The following is a 19,716-nucleotide window of genomic DNA, read 5'->3' as shown; positions in this document are numbered from 1 at the left end:
TTCTAGAAACTTGTATTCATGTAGTAATGTGTAGGGTCTGTTGTTCATACCTGGAAGGTTTTTTTTTATTGCAACAGGTGGTGCCCATTGCAGTGCTTTCTTGCCTGACTTCCTGGGTAGTTTGAAGCTATAGCTTTAGAAAATGTGAATTTTTTCTGTTGACTGGATGTGCAAACTTACATATTCACTATTTCACAGCTAAAAAAGCATTCTTAGCAAGGAGAGGGAATGCAATTTGGAAATTCATTTGTAACTGTAAGTAGGAGTCAGCTGGGAAAATGCTGCTATATGGTTTTTTGTTTTTTTTTCCAGTTTATCTGTGAATCAAAAGATTAGAGAGAAGGAGCCCTGGGCAGGGCTAGGGCTCCTTCTTGACAGAGCCCAATCTTGCAGAGCCACCAACACATCCGCACTTTCCCAGTTAACATCATGTTCCCCTACAGCATTCTGGACTTGGTCTGGAGGTCAGTAGGATCAGTTCTTCATCCCTCTACTGGCAGGTTCTCTCAGTACTGTATTAGTGACGTGTGGTTAATGTTTTCAGGCTTTTCTACTTACAGCTTTACAAGGTCTAGAATTTTTTTTTGACTTTTTTTTAACAATGGTTTCACTTCCATGTCTTCATGTGGTTCTAGGATTTGGGGAATAGGCACGCTCCTGATGTGCCTATATTTTTAATCTGACCCATTACTTCAGATATATCTGAACCCCTCTGAGCAAAGTGAGGTTGGCCAGCAAATCAGGCATGTATGTATTAAACATTTGAACAGTCTTCCATAAGCTGTCTCATTTTAACCTCTCTCATGTGTGAAGCTTGGCTTCTGTTTGGAACTTGGAAAATGTAATTTTTCCCCAGTTTGAGCTATGTTGGTATCTGCTCCCATGGATCAAAACTCAGCTGCAAGAGGAGAAAAGGAGGGGTGGCTACAAAAAACCACCAGTGACTGTTCCCATTGCTAACTTGAGCAACATGTTGCCCTTTGGTCAGTTAGAAACGGCCAGCTATTGGGAAGCAAGTGTTAGGTGGAGGGGCCTAGAAGAAAGGAAGAGTGGAGGCAGAATCTGGAAAGGTGGAATTAACTGTACCAGACCATGGGAGAAGAGATCAAGCTCGGGAGCTATTCAGTGGCTCTGGAGGCATCAACTCCAGCATGGTAGCTGCCATGCAATTGCACAACAGGAAGTTGCCATCCTGGGCAGTTTACATTTTAAATAGGCCGAATATAGTATGTGTGTATAAAGGGATGCTGGTGTGGGGGTCAGTCGTTATAAAGAGAGAGAGAACAATAGGACATGTTTGTAACATGGAAATTCGGTTTTTTTGTTTGAACGGTGGAGAAACTTTCACTAACTGTATCTCCGCAGCCTTAATCTAGATTAGTCTCTCTCTTTCCCTTATCCAATTTCAGTTGCGTAGTAGGAAAGCATGGCTGTTTTTGTTTAAAAGTAACAGTAAGGAAATATTTATGGTGTGTTATCTTTGTTTTGGCCTAATCTTTTTCTGCCTCATCTGTTCTGTTTTTCTGCCTGGTCTTTCTTTCCTCTCCAGATATCTTCTGTCCTACACCCTGAGCATTGCTATGTTCTTCAAGATCCTAGTCTCATGGGTGATACTTATTTCTTTTTACCCTTTAAATGCAGTTGTCTTAATGGAGTTAGCTGCTTTTCCAGAAACCCAGACTCTGTTGTGAAGAAGTATTTCTACCTCTATAAATAGCTGGAAACAAGGAGAAGAGTCAGCACCAACTGTGGAGCCAATTTTCCATGAATTAACAACTGTATGGATCATAGTTTGGGATCAATTTGTTTGATTTGTGCCTTTGGAGAGCAGGCTACTTTAATACATAAGACACTATTATAAGAAGTTACAGCTTGTATATATTTTTGATAAGAGTATAGGAAAGAAAAAAACTGTAATCTGCTGTGGATGGTTAATCCTGTGATATTGTCTGAAGAACATAATACTGTTTCTGAAGTGGTTGGACCAGTTTGTTCTCTCTAAACACTTCTGGGTGGAGTCTGCTCAGGCAGTGACTTTAGCAACAAACCCTGTTGCCGCTTGCCCAGTTTTATAATGTATACCTCAGTCATTTTGGGCTTCCTTTAAATGTATGCAGTCTCTTGAACCTCAGCTCCTGTGCACTCCTTGCTACTGCTGTTCCAGTTGTCACTTTGCTGCCCTTTCTGTAAAGTATCTTCTAGTCCACTTGTTCTGCAGATCCCCCTTGCTCACTCATTGATATGTTGTAATTAATTCTGAACTTTCAAGTTGGGCTTTTTTTTCCTTTTTGGTAATTGAGTGATTTTTGTGATTCATTACCCTGTGCTGGGGCTTGGAAAAACTGCTTAACTGGTGAATGAGGCAGTATTTTTTCTGCATGTTTTTAAACCTTTAAATTTAAATTAAAGTGTGAATGGTGCTGACTGTGGAAGGAGTGTGAGCAGGGCTACTGGAGGAGGCATTGATTTAATATTTATCATCCTGCCCATCTCAGCTTAGGGGAATCTTACAGGGTTGCTGCACAAACTGAAGTGGCCACTTTGCTGCAACCCAAAGAGGGCAGTTGATAACGCGTTTCTCCATATCTTGCACCAGTGTCCGTGAATTTATTAAACTTGGGGAGAGAGATCAGTGCAAAATGTGGCCAAAGCTATTTATATACACGTATCTTCCTATCTTTGCTGGTATTGTTACACCATCAGGAAAGGATTTGAGAGGACTGTTTTTTCAAATTGGCCTTAAATAGAGAATAAAGGAAATCTGGCTGACTTCAGCCTTCTATGAAATAAAAGGAGGGAAGTAAGGAAAAAACATGAACCACAGTGAGTAACATTTCCTTTTTCCTGCTACACCCCTGACAGTGTGACAAAGTCTCTATTGAGACTGATAGGATTTCCAAATAGAAGATGCATTCAGTCTATCCAGGGAGCATGCTGAATCATCGTAAGGAAAGCTGTAAGGAAGTCTCCCATTTGCTGCTTTTTCAACTTGCTGTCTGTGCTCTAAGAAATGCATGTGTTTGCATATCTCAAATCTTTGCATATCTAGAATAAGGACTGGAGAAAGTCAGCTTCTGCCTAACAAAACCAGTGGTAGCTGTGTGAGCCACATGCGAGATCTGGGTTCAAGTCCCAGCTGAGGTGATTTGGGGGGAGTGAGATAACAAGAAGCAAAATCTTCAGCCCCAGGGGAGGCACACCTAGGGCAAGGGTCAGGGAGGATCTAGTCAGGGAACTTCTGGAGGGACTGTGGATGTATTCAAATCAGCTGGTCCGGACGATCTGCACCCCAGAGTGCTGAGGGAATTAGCTGTGGTCATTGCAGGACCCCTGGCATGGCTTTATGAGCATTCGTGGTGCTCTGGTGTGGTGCTAGACGATGGGAAGAGGGCCAATGTGGTTCGCATCTTAAAAAAAGGGAGGAAGGAGGACCCGGGGAACTATAGGCCAGTTAATCTTACCTCTGTCCTGGGGAAGTTTTTTGAGAGAATTATCCTGGCGCTTGTCTGCAAGGGGCCAGCAGGGAGATTATGCTTAGGGGCAACCAACACAGGTTCATTAGAGGCAGGTCCTGTCAGACCAACCTGGTGGCCTTCTACGACCAGGTCACCAAATCCTTAGATGCAGGGGTAGCAGTGGACGTAGTCCTTCTGGCCTTTCGGAAGGCCTCCGATACTGTCTCTCACCCCGTTCTCATTAAGAAACTGGGGGACTGTGGTATCAACACCCACACAGTCAGTTGGGTCGCCAACTGGCTGGAGAGACGCACCCAGAGAGTGATGGTGGATGGGTCATTTTTGACCTGGAGGGATGTGGGCAGGGGGTCCCCCAGGGCTTGGTCCTCGGGTCCACACTGTTCAACATCGTCATCAGAGACTTGGACGAGGGGGTAAAAAGCACCCTGTTCATATTTGCTGATGACACTAACATGTGGGGGGATGTGGGCATGTTAGAAAGAAGGGATAGGCTGCAGTCAGACCTGGACAGATTACAGGGGTGGGTGGATGAGAATAGGATGGGATTCAACACTGACAAGTGCAAGGTGCTGCACCTGGGGAGGAAGAGCCAGCACCATACCTACAGGCTGGGGAATTCCCTTCTCGTCAGTGCAGAGGCAGAAAAGGATCTTGGAGTCATCATTGATGCCAAGATAAACACGGGCTGGCAGTGTGGGGATGCAGTCAGGAAGGCCAACCGCACCTTGTCATGCATCCACAGATGCATCTCGAGCAGGTCCAATGGCAGTGGTGTCATCGGGAAGGCTTTGGCTTCCATGGCCACAGCCCGCTCTTTGGCGAGAGAGGCAGCAAGCTGCTGGGAAGAGATGGCCTCCACCTCTCCCCCCTGGGGAGGAGGCTCTTCTCAGCCAGGCTGGCTGACCTGCTCCACCGGGCTTTAAACTAAGCCTGCTGGGGGATGGGGGAACTACTGCCACTGCTGGCCCGCACAGCAACCTTTGCAAAGCCAGCAGACCAAGGCACTTAAGAGAGCCCACCCCTGCCCCAGCCCTGGCACAATCTGTGGGCAAGGCAAGAGCCCCCAAGGGGACACTTGCCTGCCTGTACACTATTGCCAGGAGCCTGGGCAACAAGCAGGAGGAGCTCGTTCTCCTGCTCAGTGCAAAGAATTATGACGTCATTGGGATAACGGAGACCTGGTGGGACTCCACCCATGACTGGACCACGGGTATAGAGGGCTATACCCTATACAGGAGGGATCGTGTTGACAAAAGGGGCGGGGGTGTAGCTCTCTATGTGAAGGAAAGCTACATGTCCCTGCAAGCTGATGTTGGCGACCAGCATGAACAGCTAGAGACCCTCTGGGTAAAAATTCGTGGGGAATACGGCACAGGGGACACAATGGTGGGAGTCTACTACAGACCTCCCACTCAAAGTCCTGAGCTTGACCAGGAGTTCGCCCGGGAACTGACTGAGGCCGCTTGCTCCAGGACCTTGGTTGTCATGGGTGACTTCACTTACCCGGACATCTCATGGGAAGATCACTCAGCAAAATCTGAGCGGTTGCAAAGCTTTCTCTCGTGCGTGGATGACCTCTACCTGACTCAAGAAGTCTATGGGCCAACGAGAGGCAAAGCGCTGCTCGACCTGGTACTGGCTACGGGGGACGACCTAATCGGCGACCTAGTGATCGATGGGAAGCTGGGTGACAGCGACCACGAGCTGATCACCTTCACCATCCGCCGTAAAGCTGGCAAGTCAGTCAGCAACACAGAAGTCCTTGACTTCTTCAGAAAAGCCGACTTTGACAAGCTCAAGAGGCTTGTCGGTCAGGCCCTCAGGGACCGTGACCCCAGGGAGATGGGAGTTCAAGAAGAGTGGTTGCTTCTCAAGGAAGCGATCCTCAGTGCGCAAGCTAAATCTATTCCAACACGGAGGAAAGGCAGCAAGAAGGCACAGCAGCCCTCCTGGCTCTCCAGGGACCTAGCGGACCTCCTGTGGCTAAAAAGGAAAGCCTACAAAGGATGGAGGATGGGATTCGCCTCCAAGGAGAATTATTCTGCGCTGGTCCAGTCCTGCAGGGAGCAAACCAGGAAAGCCAAGGCTGCAACTGAACTCCAACTAGCTTCAAACATCAAGGACAACAAAAAGTCCTTTTTCAGATAGGTGGGGAGCCGGAGGAAAAGCAAGGGCAACGTTGGACCCCTGCTAAACCAGATGGGGCAACTGACAACTGACGCCCAGGAAAAAGCCAACCTATTAAATAGGTACTTTGCGTCAGTCTTTCATCAGTCCCATGGGACGCCCATGCCTGCTATGGGACAGGGAGATCCGGGGGTTGGGGATCCCCTACCCTCCATAAATGCTGACCTCATGAAGGAACATCTTGAGAAGCTGGATACCTCCAAGTCAGCCGGCCCTGACCAATCTCATTTCCTTCTACAACCAGGTGACCTATCACCTGGACGAGGAAGAAGAGATTGATGTCATATATCTTGACTTCAAAAAAGCTTTTGATCTGGTATCCCATGATCACCTCTTGGCCAGACTGCCCAGTTGTGGCCTTGGCTCCACCACGATCCGCTGGCTGGGAAATTGGCTCCGTGGTCGGACCCAGAGGGTTGTAATTGATGGCAGTCACTCATCGTGGTGCCCTGTGACCAGTGGGGTCCCTCAAGGCTCTGTCCTTGGACCCATACTGTTCAACATCTTCATTAATGATGTGGACACTGGAGTCAGGAGTGGACTGGCCAAGTTCGCCGATGACACCAAACTTTGGGGCAAAGCATCCACGCCAGAAGATAGGCGGCTGATCCAGGCTGACGTGGACAAGCTCAGCAAATGGGCAGATGAGAACCTGAAGGTGTTTAACACCGAAAATGCAAGGTTCTCCACCCTGGGAGGAAAAACCTGCAGCACCCTTATAGGCTCGGCAGTACTACGTTGGATAGCACTACAGCAGAAAGAGACTTGGGGGTCATCATTGACCACAAGATGAACATGAGCCTGCAATGCGATGCTGTGGCTAGTAAAGCGACCAAAACGCTGGCGTGCATCCATAGATGCTTCTCGAGGAAATCCCAGGACGTCATTCTCCCCTTGTACTCGGCCTTGGTGAGGCCGCAGCTGGAGTACTGCGTCCAGTTTTGGGCTCCACAATTCAAAAAGGATGTGGAGAAGCTTGAGAGAGTCCAGAGGAGAGCCACGCGCATGATCAGAGGTCAGGAAAACAGATCTTACGATGACAGGCTGAGAGCCATGGGACTCTTTAGCCTGGAAAAGAGCAGGCTCAGGGGTGATCTGATGGCCACCTATAAGTTTATCAAGAGTGACCACCAGGATCTGGGGGAACGTCTGTTCACCAGAGTGCCCCAAGGGATGACGAGGTCGAACGGTCACAAACTCCTGCAAGACCGTTTCAGGCTGGACATAAGGAAGAATTTCTTTACTGTCCAAGCCCCCAAGGTCTGGAACAGTCTGCCATCAGAGGTGGTTCAAGCGCCTACATTGAACACCTTCAAGAGTAAACTGGATGCTTATCTTGCTGGGATCCTGTGACCCCAGCTGACTTCCTGCCCTTTGGGCAGGGGGCTGGACTCGATGATCTCCCGAGGTCCCTTCCAGCCCTGATGTCTATGAAATGAGGTAATCCTCCCCCCTATGTGGCACTGGTCAGGCCGCAGCTGGAGTACTGCGTCCGGTTCTGGGCGCTGCACTTCAGGAGGGATGTGGACAACATGGAGAGGGTCCAGAGGAGGCTGCTGGCATGATCGGGGGCAGCAAGGCAGGCCCTATGAGGAGAGGCGACGGGACCTGAACCTGTTCAGCCTCCACAAGAGAAGGCTGAGGGGGGATCTAGTGGCCTGTTACAAACTAGTCCGAGGGGACCAGCAGGCATTGGGGGAGTCCCTGTTCCCCCGAGCGCTGCCAGGAAATAACGCTCACAAGCTGGCAGAGGGGAGATTCAGGCTAGACATCAGGAGGTGTGACTTCACGGTCAGGGCGGCTAGGATCTGGAACCAACTTCCAAGCGAAGTGGTGCTGACTCCTACCCTGGCAGTCTTTAAGACAAGGCTAGACAAACTCCTTGCTGGGGTCTTTTGATCCCAGTACTCTTTCCTGCCATGGCAGGGGGTCGGACTTGATGGCCTGCTCAGGTCCCTTCCGACCCTACAAACTATGAAACTATGAAAATTTGAGCCCGTTGTCTTGACAGTCAAAGGATGCCCGCTGTTGTTTCAGTTTGTTTCCAGTCTTACATTCTTGTATCTCCCCTTGTTTCTCTCCTGATTTAATTTATTTATTTATTTATTTATTTATTTTTTTTTATGGAGCACCAGTCCTCTGTAATATGCCACACACACATGTTGTGCCTGCTTTCAACGACATAGCTTTCTTCTCTTGTGCACTTTCTGCCTAGGATTGTACACAGGCAGCGTCTCAATCAGAGCAAGCACAGGTAAGGAACCCACAGCACGTGTGCTAGTGTAACACAAAGGCATTTTGCTTGGCATGTGCGCCACGGGGAAGGGACCGGGCGGGTTCTATCGCAACAAGGATTGGACCTGTTGCGGCTCCCCCAGTGTCCGCTTCTGGCATGCCAACATCTTACAGGTCAAATTTGTGACTGTTTTTGGCACTCTGCCCAAAAACATTGTCAACCCCGATCTAGCACATGATTGGCATCAAGCTGTTTGGCATGGCTGTTGTTTCCAAAATACAGACAAGTGTCTTCATTTTTGTAAACGAAAACCTACAAGACATTTTTAAAAGCTGCCATTTTTGCTTGCCCATTTTCACGCATAAAGATAGCCCTAGTTATTAACCTAGGAATAGCGTGAATGTTGAACTGGTCTTTCCTTCCCTTGAATGATCCTTAGGAGAAATTTGTTCTTTATGGTGAACTTTCTCTCATCTCTTCTGGAGACTCTTCTTTAAAAAGTTTTTGTAATTTTGAGTTAAAGGTATTAAGAAGTAATGGACTTTTCAATGGTTTGTCTTAAAAACACCCCTCTCATCTTTGTTTAGCTTTTCTTATTTTGTTTCTTGTGAAGTCAGAACAGTTATCAGTCCAGAAAAAGCTGCTTTATTTATTTATGCTATTATATTTTTTACAAAATCTTTTTATGCAATCAGTTTGCATCCTAAAAATCAGGTTGTGTTAAACTAGGGAGCCCTAGCTGGTTTGGCGAGCTCACTGGGGCTGGGTGTAGGGAGCCTTGAATGAGCCAAGCATATGTTCTTTCAACAGGAATTTAAAGTGTTTGGGGTGGAATCGAGAGACAGGTTTCACATAGTTTTTTGGGACAGGTTTGCAGCCTGCCTGGAGCTTGCAGACACGGCTGTTTCTTCTCGGTCTTTTAAGTGAAATTTCTGTTGTACAAGTTTTAAGTGTTTTCTCTGTCCTTTCTGAAGCATAATTGATAGCTGGAACACCATAGTTTTCCACACACCTTGTTTTTTGGAAAGCAGACTGTAGAAAAAACCATCTTTCCAGGTATGATGGACTGCATGAGACAAAGTAAGTCCTCTTGGAAGTGTAAATTGTGCAGGAAGTGGGGCATCCCAGGAGACAGTCTGGGTGAGGCAGCAAGAACTTCCTTTATGGCAAGACGGCAACAAGCCTAGGTCTCAAACCCTTGTGAGGGCAGTTGCAAGATTCTTTATATAAAGAATTATGTACAGTAAAGTCCTGTAAACAATAAACTGTTGTTTCCATGCCCCAGGGCTCATCAAGGTACTCCAGACTGCATGCAGCAGTTCACTTGCCCCGAGCCAGTTTAATTTCTGCTTCAGACCCAATAATATTTACTAGTAGCGAAATTGTTTCTTGTTTATTTCTGAGCCCACTCATTTATCTCCCAGTGAAGGTGCAACCAGTTTATGAAGCCCAAACCCATAGGTGTGCAAGACTGAACAGAATCTCCCAGGTCATAGAGTCCAGTCTTTGCTAATTCAGGCAGCCTTGTCATATAGGGTTATATGTTATAACCCTTTCTGATTGTTCAGAGCCACAGTTTAGGGTAGCTTGATCTTTTTCAAAATAGCAAGAACACAAGCAGAATTTTCACGTCTATGGGATTTGAGTAACGTGGTCTAGTTTTGTTGTTTAATACAGTTGAAAAACTCTGTACCTCATCAGGGAAACAGTTTAGAGTACTCCTACTGCCTTGTACTTATAGTTTGAAACTTCAGTAATTGACTTTCATCTGGGTAACTGCATTTTTTATTTTGACATGTCACACCCTTTGGCCCCGGTCCCATCTACACAATCTGTTTTAGAAGCTTTCTGATGAACTGTTGGGTAGGAGTTGTAATTGTATTTAGAATCTCCCATTATCACATCATCACTTTTTCAACGAGATCCTACTGCCAACTTTAGAAAGTTTGTTTACTGGAATAAGAGTTCAAGTGATGGGTGGGAACATTTAAATAACAAAAAACTCTTAAATGTTGAATGGAATGATCTGCCCAAGCAATAGGTGGGTAGGGAGAAACGTTTTTCTTCTTGAGTCTCACTGAGAACCTCACAGATGAGGGAATAAATCAACCTATTAATATATAGCTCCAATAAACTTCAAAGAAGGCTGCATAAATCAGGTTAGCCCTAGGGCAGTACTGTATTGTTTCAATTAAGCTGACCTTCCCCTTGTCCCCCCCAAAGAACCATAAAAATTGCACTTTACTTATGTGCAGTTGACCTGTGCTTAAGTCTCTGACCGTCATGACTTCTTTTATTTTAACCACAGTGTTTTTGTGCATTCAGTAAAAACACCAAATAGAAATTTTTTTTTTTTCAATATAGTTTCCATTTTAATATTTTTACCACATTTAATTTGGATCTTTGCCTTGGCTACTTTATTTTCCTGTCATATTCTAAGGCTAGTAGTGGTTCAAGGCATTTTTTGGAAGTTGAAATGCAAAACCATAGAATCATAGAAAATTGGGGTCGAAAGGGATGTCAGGCAATCATCTAGCCCGGCGTTTCTCAACTCATGGGTCATGACACAAGTGGGTGGCAAGAATATATGAAAGGGTCACGAACAAACTCTGAAAATGGATTCTTCTTTAAAAGAAAAAACATGGGAAACAGTGTCTTTTCCCTTGCAGGCTGGCAGAGTTCCAGCCTGTGATGAGGGGCTGTTTGGAGCCCCCTGTGCTCCACACCCCCATCTTTTCCATCCCATGCACTAGGGGTCTGGGGGCAGGGGCACCAGGTCAGGAGTGAGGGGCACTGGGTTGGGACTGGCCATCCATGTTTACAGATGGGTCCTGGTTCAAAAAGGTTGAGAACCACTGATCTAGTCCAGCCCCCTGCTCAAAACAGGACTATCCCCAACTATATCATCCTAGCCAAAGCTTCATCTAGCCGGGTCTTAAACTCCAAGAATGGAGATTCTACCACCTCTCTGGGTAACCTGTCCCAGTGCTCTTTACCTTCCAAGTGAGAGCGTTTTTCCTAATATCTAACCTATACTTCCCTTGTTGCAACTTGAGACCATCGCTCCTTATTCTGTCATCTGCCACCACTGGGAACAGTCGAGCTCCATCTTCCTTTGAACCCCCTTTCAGGTAGCTGAAGGCTGCTATTAAATCCCCTCTCAATCTTCTCTTCTCCAGACTATATAAGACTAGTTCTCTCAGCCTCTCTTCAAGTCATGTCCCCCAGTCCCCACACCGTTTTTGTTCCCCTCTGGACTCTCTCCAATTTCTCTACATCCTTTCTGCAGTGGGGCCCCCAAAACTGCACACGGTACTCCAGATGCAGCCTCACCAGTTCCAAGTGGAGGGGAATAATCACTTCCCTTGATCTACTGGCAGTACTCCTATGAGTGCAGCCCACACTGCCGTTAGCCTTCTTTGCAGCAAGGGCGCGCTGCTGGCTTATACCTAGCTTATTGTCACTGTAACCCCCAGGTCCAGCCAGTCAGCCCCCAGCCTGTAGCAGTACATGGGATTCTTCCATCCTATGTGCAAGACTTTGCACTTGTCTTTGTTGAACCTCACGGGATTTCTGTTGGTCCAGTCTTCCAAAATTATTTGGTTTTCTTTTCAGACTTTGTGTCAATAGGAAGTTGAACCTTTTTGAGTAGTTATCCAGCATGCTTTTGAGTTCAACCAAACCTTTGTTGAACACAGTGTGAACTTTGCATTCACATTAGTGGTATTCTTTTATTACACATTTTACATTATTATTTTCACTTGGAGCATCAGTAATAGTTTGGTGAAAATGAATCTGCCTAAAGGAGTAGATTCAGGGTAAAGTGGTTCCATTACTTGAATTGCCTACTGTGCTGAAGGGAGGACATCAATATAAATGGAGGCTAAATGTTTTTAACTGTTAGTTTTTGTTGTCCATATTTTTATGCTGTAATAACTGACCGATCTCTGCCACATTTTGGTGCCAAAGATATCCCCTGATGTCCTACTTTTTCACTTTGACATGCAGGATGTTATTCAGTTGCACATCTGATACAAAGAATATGACAAAATGGATATTCTGCATTTTGCAGGGCAGCTGCTGTGCTGTAAATGTCACAAGACATGTTTACGCTCCTTAGCCCATTCAGTTGCTTATTTCATGCCGCTTCCTTCAACTTCAGCCATAATGAGTCAGAAAGTTTTATATGCTACTGTTTATAAATTATATTGTAGATCAGCAGCTTCTCAGTTCTGGCGGTTGGAATGAGAACATCCCAGCAAACGAATCTAGCAGCCTGAGAGGCTAAAAAAAAATAAATACAGTGGACTAAGCAAAAATACATGGCCTGCTTACCTGGAGGCTTGTCCAGCAAACTTGCTCTTTGGCCGCATCCAGACGGGCGTGGACGTTTGGTTCCCTGAGGACAAGTAGCAGGGGCACACCTTGTGCTTCAGCTACTTGTCCCTGGGAACGCCCATGCCGCATGTGCTTTGGTGTGTGGCAAGTTACCCTGAGGGCAGTAGGGGAGGCTGGGGCCAGTGCTGTGCTGGCCCCAGCAACCTTACCTGTGGTTCTGGGGGTCTCCTGGGGCTGCAGCAGTGGGGATCTGGCTGGCAGCTGCAGCGTGGCTCTGGGCAGCCCAGCTCTGTTTTTCGGCAGCATGTGCTGCTGGTGCATGCGCTGTTCTATTTTATTTCCTCCAGCAGGTGTTTTTGACCTGTAGATATCCAGGGATCAAAAAACACTTGTGCGGGGAAAAAAAAAACAGAGCAGCGCATGGACGCGTAGTGCACCCTTGCAGTGCAGATAACACATGACTGCGGTATGTGACCTTGCAGATGTATTTATGGTGCCACATACTGCATAACTGCGCTCGCCTGGACGTGCTTTTTTATAGCTGATGTTACTTTATTATAGGTACCACCTTACCTTTTATAGCTGACGTACAATTTGCAAAATCCCCATTTCCCTCTCAGATTTCCCTTTATTTCATCCATACAATAGATCTGTAACTTCCAATTTATGAGGAGCCTGATGGGCTTAGTAAGAACATTGATCTAAAACTCATTAACTACATAATGATGTAGAGTAAATAGTTTCATTCAGTGATTGAGGCATGCAGATGAACATCTGAAATTAGGTAATAGGAACCTTACGCTTTAAATCTAGAGGGATGAAAGTTCAGAAAATAAAGATTTAAAAAAATCTGAACTGCCCTATGTGTTTGCCCTGGAATAGGGCTGACAACCTACAGGCTGCGGGTTGGGGTTTGGTCTGTGAACCTTTTGATCCAGTCTGTGGATGTGGGGTTTTGGTGGCATTTTTCTCTTGGCTTTTGCAGGTGCTTTCCCTGTGCCACTGCTGGGATAACTGCTGGTAACAGGCGCTTTCCATGTGCTGCTGTGCTTGTGAATGAATGCTGGAGGTAGAAGAGTCCTAGCACTTCCTAACCCACCTACCTCCAACCCCGGGGTAGGTCATTCCAGCCTGCAGGTGCAAAAGGTTGCCTAAAATCCCTTGGAAGGATTTTAAGTGTTTAGCAGTGGGGGAGTATTTGGAGGTGCGGGAAAGCAGTGCAGCAAAGATGGGAGGATAGTCTAAGGGGGCAGGGTTGCAAGATAGCTTTACTTTAATTTTGTTGTGGCTAGAGTAGTGAAATCATTGTTGCACTTTGATATTATTTTTTATACTGCAAGTTCTTAACTTTCTTGTTATGACAGTTTTCTCCATTAAATTCTCTTGTTATTCTTTATACCAAGTTTGGTCTGTATCATTAACCCCTTTGTGGAAGTTGAGCCATATATCTTTAAACAACCCTTAATTTTGTTTTCAGTTTTTTTGAAAGCAGTGAGTGAAATGGATGTCCATTAACATAAAGATTTTTATGTTGAACTAGAAAGTTAAGAAATTGCACCGAGCAGCCAAAATCACTGCTTATTTCCACTAGGTGGCCACATAACCTGTGATTAATCTATAGTTCAAGCAACTGAATCGAAATGTATTTTAAACTAAATTTTTTTTTATCAATATCTAGTCCCATTTTGTGTACAGCATCTAAGGGTGGAAATTTCCCAAATAAAAAAAAGTGTAAATTTTTCAAGAGAGAGAATGATATGTAAGCCTCACTGTCAAGGTCCTGGTGGATTTAGCTGTGAATGTGCATGTGTCTGCTTTAGCGTCAACTATTTTAAAATCTATTATGTAGTAAGGGCAAAATTTGCATGGTGTAGCCATACAGTCAGTATACTATAGCAGCAGCAGATCAAGGCATGCAAGTTTCAAGGAGGACATGTTCTGTAGGATAGTCTTCCCAATCTGCAGTATGCATACAAAATATGCAAATTATACAGATTAAAGAAATAGGCCATTCTTTGAAAATGAAACATTCCTGAAGAAAGAAAAGCAAGTGAACTCAGAATACTACCAGCTTCTATTGGCCAGTGAATAAGTAGATCATAAACACAGCTCACTAAAAGTGCAGTGCATAACATTGACTTTTTCGGTTCATAATCACTTAACTAGTTGTACTGTCCAGTGTAAGTCAGACCCGTTCTCCCATAGTGATACCAGAGTGACCTGAGGTTTTTTTTTTCCTTCTGCTTTTGTCTAGTGCAGCTCTCTTCATCTCTTCAGACTCGGTTCTCTCAACAGCCCAAAGCTGATGTGTTAAATACTTTTGAAAGGAGGAATATTTTCCCAGAATTGAACCTTCCTGAAACCAATTTTTTGCTCCATTCCTCCACTAGCCTCTTATTTATAAGTACTTTACAGTAAGAAAGGTAGTATGTTTTTAGGCTGCTCCAGTGATCCTGTTTCTCAGGTTCCAGTCATTTCTGAGCTGGTTGTAGGATGCGTGCTCAGCAGTATATTGAATTTGGCCTCAGTGGTCAGAGAATCAGAACCCAAGGTTCGCAGTTATGACCTGTGGGATGCAAGCAAGTGCAGCAGTAAGAGGGGGAAGTAGGTAGTGGGTACCCCTCTGCACCCCCAAAGCAGGATGGGGATATGCTGATATATTCCTGAAGATGATTTATTTTTCTAGATGTACAGACATGTACCCCAAACTCTTCAGCTGTTGGCTTACTTAGAGGCAATAGGAGAAAAAACAAATGAGACTTGTTTTCAAATCTATTGAATCTTTTTTGTGTGTGGATATACTGGCAAAAAGGTATAGGCTGAATGTGGTAGTGTGTCTTATCATCCACATCCCATGTTGCTACTTGGTACTAGGCATCTCCTAGTGCAGGAAGATTGGGGGAACAGGTAGTAAGTTACATGACCTATAAATAGGAACTTTTCCTGGCCTTTAGCAAGAATCTAAGTCTTTGGCATGAGCTCTGTTTTGTCCTCCCAGATTCCTGTTATGTGAACTGTTTGTTTTGTGAATGGAAATAATTAAGCGATAGGGTCTGGTTCATAAGCCCATCTGCAGAAGAGCCCTTGGGCAAGGACTTGTTAATTCCTAAAGTATACAGGTTAAAAGCCTTTTTATAACAAACCCTCATTTTTACTTATAAGCTTTGTCAGGTTATAGTTTTCCAGAACCTATGCTAGTTTGACTGTTTAATGTTAAACATTTTTGCAGATATTTCTTTATAATGTGATCATAAAGAGAACTATTTAGAACACTTTTCAAACATATGGAAACACTTTGTTACCTGTATGTGTGTCTCATAAAGAGTAGAAATCTCATTTTAAACTTCTTAAGAGAATTCCTTGCATTTTGCCACCTGAAAGTTTTACTAAGAGGTGGAGAAAGGAGCTTAAAGGTTAGCTGAAATATAAATTAGAAAAAGTATGCATTACAACCAGATGCAGATCTAGCATTATTTTAGTCTTGATTCGTCTACTTAAGGAACTTTTGAAAAGATTAAAACGTATAGGACTATTTTATGTGTTTAGCTCTGTGTGGAAAACTTTACAATGAAGATACAAGATATAGAGGTGAAGTACCAACCCTCCCAAGCAATACAACAAAACAAACAAAAACCACCCCCCACAGCACCCTATGTCCCTGGTCTAGTTGGTTGTAGTGCATTGCTGCTGGATGACAATGATGCTTTAGGTAGGTATGCAGGATATTTATTTAAAGTCCTGATAAATATCCTTATGAAGCATGCTGATCAGTCATTCAAAGAACAATATATTTTGAAGTACAGGATAGTGATATTGTTCCACTGTTTCACTAGATAAAGTGCACCAGTGTGTCATTTCCGAGACCCTTGTTTTGGTTTCATACCTTACTTTGATAAAGCATTTGAATTATCCTTGTTTGGTGGGTGCTGTTATCTTGCATTAAATTGGTTGGGGCAGCATCATACAAACATTGGCCAGGAAGGGTCCTACCGTTCTCTGTAATTGCAGGTAGATGCATCCTATAATTCCTTTCTTATCTGCTGACAAATTGCTAAAAAGCCTGTGGATTTGGCAGTTTGTTTCTCCTGCTTGAGAGTACAGTTCTCCTAAGCCAGGGTAAAGGCCCTAGCAAATCTAGTTGGAAGTAAACACAATATTATTTTTTGGTATTGGAGTCACAGACCAGGACTCCACTGTTCTAACCACAGCACAAACAGACCAGAAAGGCTGCATCTGCCGGAAAAACTTAGGCTTTAAAAATAGAACAAGGAACAATGGATATGGGCAGACAGACTGCTGAGAACAATGAGATAATTACTGATGGTCTCAACGCACCAGCAATCACTGTTAGCAGTTGGGATTTATACAAGTTAGAATTAGGTGAATGCTTTACAGGCAGTCCTCGGACTTACGACACAATTGGTTCCTGAAAACTGTGTCTTAATTCAAAACACTGTGACTCAGAACCAATTTTCCCATAGGACACAATGTTATAAATGGGGGCTTGGTTCCTGAACCAAGGCCTGATACGCTGTTTACACCAAAAATGACACAGAATTTTGTACTCAATCAATTATAGACGAATAATATAGCTACGTTAATGTGTTTTATGTTGTAAATAGCAATCATTGATTTGGACGGACTTCTTCGAGAGAACTTCTCTGGACTTTCTGAAGCCCTCTTGGTTGGACTTTTTGAAGGGTTCTTGGCTGGAGTCTTCTCAGGAGTCTTGGCTGAGATTTGTCTGCTTTCTTAAAAAAAAATGTTCAAGGAAGTTTGGACAGATGTTCTCCAGGCAGATGGGCAACACAGCAAACTTGTTCGCTGACATGGCCTCGCACTGGATCAAACGTTGTAAAGTGGAAACTGACGTCAAAGTTGAAGCAGGGTGTCAATTTATAAACGTTGTAAGCGCGAAATGTTGTAACTCGAACCGTTGTAAGTTGAGGATGGCCCGTATATCAAAATATTGTCAAATAACACATTTAACATATTTAGAGTCTTTTTCCTTGTTCCCTTTTCTGTCACTAGACTTGATGCTTTACTTTTTTTGACTCTTTTTTGAATGAGGGCCTAGGCTGTGTGGGGAGGGATTGCAGGTGAAAACTGTTGTAAATAATGGCTTGTGCCATTATTCTTGTGTGGAACATGGCCTATGGAAGGACTCAGTTTTCCTATATGAACAAGCCATGGGAGTGTGTGGGCTTTCCTGTTTGAACAAGCTGTGGAAGGGTGAGTTTTTCAGGCTTGTAGGATGGTTCAATGTCATGCCTAAGAAGCTGAATAATTTCTGGGGAAAATAGTCTGAAATGGAAGAGTGGGTCTGAAGAAAATATGGGAGATTTATTACTGAAGAGTAAGCACATCCACTGTGCGCCTAGGAACATAATTTTGACACAAATAAGGTATGTGTGGTGACGGAGTATGCAACAGTGCCGTGTCTTGTGACTTGTGTAGCCTCACAGAGGAAGTCTTGGGCAGAGGCACAGAGAGTTCAATTCTCCAGCAGTGTCAGCTGCCTTAACCATGAGAGAGGCCTTTTGTGGAAATTCCTCACTTTGTTTTCTGTGCAACTTCCAGCTTCTTCCGCAATTTGGAAAAAATTCTGCTGACAGCAGTCTCCTTACTACCCAAACTGGATCCAACCCTTGGCCAGGTTCATCAGTGTGAAGCAGTAGTCTTGCAGGAAGAGATAGAAGATGTGTATGTAATTAAGCACTATTTTAAGTGTGTGTAAGTGTGCGGGAGGGGAAGAGTTGAATTAGGACCACTCGGGGGAATATTGCCAGTAATTCTGCTAATGTTTGAGTTCTTGACTTCGCAGTCTTCCTCATTTTCATCATGTAGTCTTTGAGCATAATTATAATTTACTAAATAAGATAATGGATTCATTTCTCCCTTAAAAGTGGATAAGCGAATTAACCTCATGTAAATACTGGTGCCTCAAGTTACTCTGAAGTAAATAGAAGGTGAATGTGTTTTTACAAAATGTTAAAAAGTTGTGTAGGTTGTAGTTTTGAAGAGCGTCATACTTCACGCTTTTCTGTTTTCAGAGAAAGTAGTAATTAATATATAAAAACACTCTTAAATAGTGCAACATTTTATTTGAAGATGTAGTCTAAGATAGTGTTTGGTATAACCCATTCTTGTACAGAAAATGAGAGCCACCCCATTTGAAATAAATTGTGGTCTGACAGTGTATAATGAAGATTTGCTTTTGGTAGAAGCCTTGTTTCTTGAGTAGTTTCATTGTATTTACCTTAAAGCGTATTTTCTGGATGTAGTATATGGGGATAATATTTAAGCAAAACAAATGAAATGAAAATGAAAAACATACAGAGTCTGACTGTGTATATAATATTTCTTTGTGGGAAGAATGTATTGACAGTGAAACCTATAATGTTTAAGATGGGTTTGTACAGCACCTATAGCACAGTGAACTTGTGATCCCTAGGGTTTTTAGGCTTTCCAATAGTACAAATACTAAAGTAGTTAGGAAGGAAGAAGTCCTGAAATCTTAAATCAAGATTGGGCTCGTGAGCCCTGTTATAACCAGATGCTTTGTCTTTAAATAAATAGTATATTGAGCAGTCTTCTGCTCAGCTTTCACAGGTTTTGTTTATGGTGTTAGAAATCTGCGATCTTTATTGCAATAATTTTATTTGGCCTCTAGCTATTTCTGGACTTTCATTTTTATACGACAGAATCCATATCCATTATGTTCCCAAAAGTTTCGTAGCTCCATACGTAACTCTTCTCTAATAAAACTACTGTAAATTCCAAAGCCAACCCTTGCAGTCTTTTATCGTTTGTGCAAAGTGTCCCCAGTGCCTTTAGAAGTTCGGAGCACAAATGTTCAAGTTGCAAAGACATTTACATATATATGACTATTGTACAGTGTCTGGTTTTAATGCTAACAGCCCACCTGTTCTAGATAGTAAAATAAATGGTGAATAGCTCCAGTGTGTTTTCCATTAGCATGTGGTGTACTCTACCAGCACAAATATTTTTGTGACTAAAAGGGGATCAGTGTAGTGAGAGATCTAAGCAGCTGTATCTTCTCATTTAAAGATCAGAAACTTATTTCCACACAGAAAATGAATTGACACTTTCTTTTAGAAAGTGTTATCCTCTTACAGATACGTTTTAGCTGCTACAGTGAAGTAGCTCATCATTATAGTTCTTCTAGGCTCACAGATGCATCCATTTGTATGTTTAATGAATAAAGTTGGGGAAAAGGCTTACTGAATACTTATTTCATGTTATTACTAGGAGAAAATTAATCAAATTAAACAGCCTTTAATAAAAATTACTCATGATGCTAACATAGTGATGCTGGTAATGTTCTGCCTAATATGCCTTAGATCCAGGGCTTGGTCCTTTTGAGCAGTTCTCTTGTTTCCAGTGCTGGCAAAGGGTAGGGCTGCTGTGAAACTAGTCTCTGAAGTTTTGGAAGTGGAAGGTGAAGGAAGTACTTTT

At 43.8% G+C, this 19,716-nt stretch overlaps 1 protein-coding gene across 4 annotated transcripts in view; it reads left to right on the top strand.

Annotated features, from left to right (window-relative positions):
• Nucleotides 1–19,716, top strand: part of RAPGEF6 (Rap guanine nucleotide exchange factor 6) — a 232,252-nt gene that overhangs the window by 30,990 nt on the left and 181,546 nt on the right. The window lies entirely within an intron of this gene.

The sequence above is a fragment of the Crocodylus siamensis genome, chromosome 10 (assembly GCF_052110815.1).
Source record: "Crocodylus siamensis isolate JL-2025a chromosome 10, ASM5211081v1, whole genome shotgun sequence".
Lineage (NCBI taxonomy): Eukaryota > Metazoa > Chordata > Crocodylia > Crocodylidae > Crocodylus > Crocodylus siamensis.
This window is presented reverse-complemented; position numbering and strand designations above follow the sequence as displayed.